The sequence below is a fragment of the Peromyscus eremicus genome, chromosome 6, assembly GCF_949786415.1.
Source record: "Peromyscus eremicus chromosome 6, PerEre_H2_v1, whole genome shotgun sequence".
Taxonomy (NCBI): domain Eukaryota; kingdom Metazoa; phylum Chordata; class Mammalia; order Rodentia; family Cricetidae; genus Peromyscus; species Peromyscus eremicus.
The window spans coordinates 5,699,196-5,705,195 of record NC_081421.1 but is presented as its reverse complement, the minus strand read 5'-3'; positions in this window follow the sequence as shown (position 1 = coordinate 5,705,195).

Below are 6,000 nucleotides of genomic sequence, written 5' to 3'. Positions count from 1 at the left end.
AAACATGCTTGCAAAAGCATATCTTGTAATGGTGACAGTGCATCCATTTCCAACCTGTCTTAGATACCACTATGAGTTCAAAATGTGTGGTCGTTTGTTTATAGTGTAAGTGTTGGCTAGTTTTACATCAACTGGAAATAAGCAATAGTCTTCAGAGAGGAGGGAACCTCAACTGAGAAAATGCTTCCATAAAATCGGGATGTTGGCAAACATGTAGATAATTTTCTTAATTAGTAATTGATGTGGGAGGCCCCAACCCATTACAGAAGGTGACTCCTCTTGGCTGGCAGTTCTGGGTTCTATAAGAAAGCAGGCTGAACAAACCATGAGGAACAAGCCAGTAAGGAACACTCATCCACAACCTCTACATCAACTCCTGGCTCCAGGCTCCTTCCCTATTTAAGTTCCTGAATATCTTCAATGATGAGATATGATATGGAACCATCATAATCAAAATAAACTTTTTCCTCACCAAGTTGCTTTTGGTCATGGTGTTTCATTTCGGCAACAGAAATGCTAACTAAGACCATGTACTTCAAATGTTCACAGAGAACCTATGGGTCAGTTGCTGTTCTGGTACCCTAGGATGTGTTGGTTAGTAGAGCTCAGTGTTTGGGTCTTCCTGAATCTCATGACGTCAGAGGAGAAATGTCCCTGTACTCTAGTACCAATGCCTTCTCCCACTGTGAATGTGATCTTGGTGGACTTTGTTGGTCTTTTGTTTATTTGTTTAATGTGTTTATTGATGTCATCTCAAACTTGAGGTTGTTGTGCAGAAGGCCTATGAATTGAGGATAGCAGGATTCCATGGTTCCATGACCTGAGGTCCTCTATCCACCCAAGCATAAAGCTGGTTATAATTGCCAACATGAAGCAGACTTGGGTCTATGTTATGGCTGGTCCTCTGAGCCCATTCCCATGGACTTTCTTTACTCACTGACAGGAGGTACACTTATGCATTTGCCACCCTGCCCTTCTACAACCAGTAAAATTCCCTAATGAAAAAAATGACAATGAACGTAGTTGCCAAGTACCACTATGCAGGAAGCATTCCTCAATGGCCAGGCAGGCGTTAAGCAGGCTTTTCTCTGGTTAGAATTAATACAGCATTATCACTTGTGCCTTTAGATCTATGTCATCATATGTGTCCCAGTTTGCTTTCTATTGCTGTGACTATCACTGTGACCAAAAGCAACTTGGGGATGAAAGAGTTTATTTCACCTTATAATTTTCAAAATGTAATTATTTTATAGTTTCTTATGTAAACTGTACTGACATCATTCCCTCTTCCTTCTCCTCCATCCGACTCCTTCAATGTCCGTACTACTGCTTTCCAAATTTATTGCTCCTGTTCTTTAGTTACAATTGTGTGTTTATATAAATAAAATATTCTGAGATTATTTTCTGTTTGTTATACGGGTACAGCTGACCTGTTAGATTAGCTAACCTATCATGAAGAAGACTGATTCTCCATCTCTCCACAGCTACTAATTGCTATCCTTCTGGGAGTAAACTGTGCAAAAGTTCCCTCATCTATGCTGGTACATTAACTGGTGTTGTCATTATTTTAAATCTTGTTTAGGCAATCATGTTGTTGAAATTTCCTGGATTCAGCCTCTATGCCATGGCAATAGCCCACTGTTAAGGTTATTCTTGATTATCAACTTGGCTACATCTAGAATTAACTAAAACCCAAAAATAAGGCATGTTTTTGCTTAATTTGAGGTGGGAAGATACACTTTTAATTTGGATCTCTGAGATGGGAAGACACACCTGTTCTGGACCATACCTTCTGCTAGAAGTCTATATAAGGACATGGATGTAGTCATACTTTCTTTGTGGCTGCCAGTCCTCAAATAATGACACGGAGGCTTATGATTAATTATGAAAGGTTGGCCTTTAGTTTAGGCTTGCTCCTAACTAGCTCTTATAACTTAAATTAACCTGCTTCTATTAATCTATGTTCTGCTATGTGGCCTTACTGCTCCTCCATTTTGCATGTCTAATTTGCTCCATGTCTTGCTGGCATCTCTCAAACACCTAGATTCTTGCCAAGTTCTTCTCTTTCCCTGGCAGTCCTGCCTATTCTGTCCTGCCTAGTTATTAATCATTCAGCTCCTTTTTAAACCAATCACAGTGACACATCTTCACACAGTGTAAACAAATATCCCACAACACATGGAAGAAGGAAGTTTTTGATCTTTGCCTTGGTTGCTTTCACCTCATTAGCAAGTCCATTCCTTCAATGCCATTAGAGCCTACTTCAGGATTCTAGTGTATACTGAAGACCAGCTGAGATATCCAGCCTCATGGACTGAATAACAACTGGATTCTGGGACCTTCAATTCATAGGCAGCCATTGATGGTTAGCTGGACCATAGCCTGTAAGTGATTCTAATAAATCTCTTTTCTATATATGCATTGAGAGATCCATTCTATAAGTTCCATTATTTTAGAGAACCCTGAGTAATATAGATTTTGATACCAGAAGTGGTTCCAGAGCAACGAAAGTATAAGGATGAATCTTTTAAATATCTAGAATAGGTTTTCCAATTTGCCAACACCAAAGCCTCTCCAGTTACTGAAGCCTTACCTGGGAGCTTGGAGAGTACTGAAAGCCCATGGTATGACTATATTACAAATTTAAGGAAATAAATGCATTTGATTATCCTGATTAACCAATTTAGAACTGCCAAGAATTTGGTGACTATGTATATAAAACTATGATAGTTCGTGGAAAAATTAGAAAAATGATCATGCTGATCAATTGCTCCAAGCATGTCTTAATAAATTGACAGAGAAAAGGGATATATCTGTGATAAAATTAATCAAGTTATGGCATCTCAGAATACAATGAAAGATAACAATGAACTTGGTGAAAAAAATTGACAGGCTCCAGATGCAAATAAACAGTCTAAAGTTTTCCAAGTGTGCCCTGGAAGCAAATCTTCTCTCCAGAAGCCACAGAGCTCAAGTTGCAGAAAATCAAACTGAAGCCCTCATTATAAGGTTGGCTGAATTACAGCAAAAATTCAATTAGCAGCCTCAGAGGGTATCAGTATTTAAAACAAGGGCATTAATTGGTAAAGAATGGGGTCCTGTAACTTGGGCTGGGAGTGTAGGAAGACTCTACTGAAGCTGAGAACTTTGAACCCTCAGATTCTCAAGGGTTTATCTCACCTGAGGTAGTAGTCTCTCCACCCTCAACAGATGATGCACTCACTTCTTCCCCTCCGCCCCCGGAAATATTGCTTTTCCACATTTGACTGAGGAAATTAATACTTCATTGTCTGCTAAACCTGCAGTGACTTTTTCTGAAGGAAATGCCAGGGAAGACAATACTGATTTTTGTCAGGACCCACCAATAGTTGCCACTGGACCTATAACAGGACTTAAGGCTAAGCAGGCTCCTAAAGAGGAAATAGAAAGTGCAGTCTGTGAGGAAGTGCGCTACACTACTAAAGAGCTTAATGAGTTTGCTATTTCATTCAAGCAGAGATGTGGGGATATGTGTGGGGATGGATTTTAAGGGTGTGGGATAGAAAACTGAATCAGGAACATAAAACTGGATCAGGCTGAGTTTCTTCATACAGGCCTTCTTAGTGAAGGCTCTAAGTTTAATATAGAAGCTTGCAGTTAAAAGAGTTGTCAAAAGTATGTTTAGATGGTTGGCTGAAGCATCTGTCCAAAGATGACCTACTAAAGAGGAGTTGGAGATGCCTGATAAGGCTCAGAGAAATTGCAATGCTGTGTAAAACCTAATCCTTCACAAAGGGAAGTCCCAGAAGACATGCCCTTCACTAATCCTGTAAGACACAAAATGGTGAGAGGGGCACCACCACAGTTGAAGAGCTTTGTTGTTGCCCTTTTCCTTGTACCAGACCTGAGATGCTGCTGCTCAGTTGAATGGATTAAATGCAATGGGTTTAACTGGGCCCGAGATAACGGGACTAGTTTGTGGCTCTGAATCGCCAAAAGCAAGGTGATCATAGTTATTATAATGAGCAGCACAAACAAAGCAATGTCCATAGAGGCCTGACCTGTAATTGTCAGCATAAGCAAGGTGAATTTTATGGTGGCACGACTCATAAAAATTTTGGGTACTGGCTAATCCATCATGGTGTTTCCAGGAATGAAATAAATAAGAAGACTGCTAGATTTTTATTTCATCTGTATTAAGTGGATAAATTCTGAAACAAATGAAAGGAAGGCTATGTTGGATCTTGGCAAAAGGGAATCTCAGCCCATGAATCAATTTCCAGAGTGCAGACCAGTTTGCAGTTTGCAGACATAGATCATCTTGTATGAAGGAACTGCCAATTCCCCTGAGAAAGGACTTTGATAAAATACCTAAACGTTTTACTGTTAGCCTTTCCCTAGAGGAACCTATGGCTTTTTACAAGGGTAACTGTACACTGGGCGAAAGGAAATAATCAGACTTTCCTGGGTCTATTCTGCATCGACTCTGATTCTGGGAATTCCTAAGAAACAGTGTGCCTCTCCAGTTAAGGTAGGGTTGTATGGAGGTCAGGTGATTAATGGAAAATCTGACTCATCTGACTCACAGTAGGTCCAGTGGGTCTCTGAACTCATCCTGTGATTATTTCCCCAGCCTCAGAATATATAATTGGGACAAATTTAGAAGTTGGCAAAATTCTCATATTGGTTCCCTGACCTGTGAAGTGAGTGCTATTATGGTTGGAAAGGCTAAACTGTAGTCTTTCGAGTTGGATCTGCCAAGGAAAATAGTGAATCAGAAACATCCCTGGAGGAACTGCAGAAATTAGTGCCACCATGAAGAACTTGAAAGATTCAGGGCATTGGTTCCCATCACATCTCCCTTTAACTCTCCTATTTGGCCAGTGAAGAAGACAGATGGATCATGAAGAACAACACTTACTTATAGGCAACTCAATCAAGTAGACCTTGATTGCAGCTCCTGTACCAGATGTGGTGTCTTACTCAAGCATATTAACACATCTTCTGGTACATGGTATGCGACTATTGGTCTAGCAAATGCCTTTTTCTCAAAGCAGTCCATAAGGACCACCAGATGCAATTTGCTTTCAGTTGGTAAGGCCATCGGTATACCTTTAGTGTTTTATCTCAAGGATTTATTAACTCTCCTGCCCTCTATCATAACTTAGAAGGGATCTTGGCTGTCTTTTCCACAAAATATCACATTGGTGCACTATGTTGATGACATTACATTGATTGGGTCAATTGACCAGGAAGTAGCAGCTACTTCAGACTCATGAGTAACACACATGCCCATCAGAAGATGGGGAATATATTTAATCAAAATTTAAGGGCCTTCTACCTCAATAAAATTCTTAGGAGTCCAGCAGTATGTGACATGCAGACATATTCCTTCTAGGGTAAAAGATAAGTTTTTGCACCTGCCCACCCCCCTACTACCAACAAGGAAGTACAATGTTTCGTTGGTCTGTTTGGATTCTGAAGACAACACATTCCCCACTTAGGTGTGCTACTCTGGCCCACATAACAAGAGACTCAAAAAGTTGCTAACTTTGTGGGGGGCCCGGAAAAGGAGAAAGATCTTCAGTAGGTCCAGGCTGCAGTGCAGGCTGCTCTACCACTTGTATCATATGATCCTGTAGACCCAACAATACTTGAGCTATCAGTGGCAGATGCAGATGCTGTATGGAGCCTTTGGCAGACCCCTTTAGGTGAATCACAGAAGAGGATTTGGGATTCTGGAGCAAGGCTTTACCATCATCTGCAGACAACTATTCTTTCCTTGAAAGTCAGCTCTTGGGTTGCTATTGAGTGTTAGTGGAAAATGAGCGTTTAACAATGGAGTACCAAGTTACCAGGAGACCTGAACTGCTCATCATGAGCTGGGTATTATCTCATCCACCAAGTCACAAAGTACAATATGCTCAACAGCAATCTATTACCAAATGAAAATGGTTTATATGTGATTGGGCCTGAGCAGGTCCTGAAAGCACTAGAAAGCTACATGAAGAAGTTGCCCAA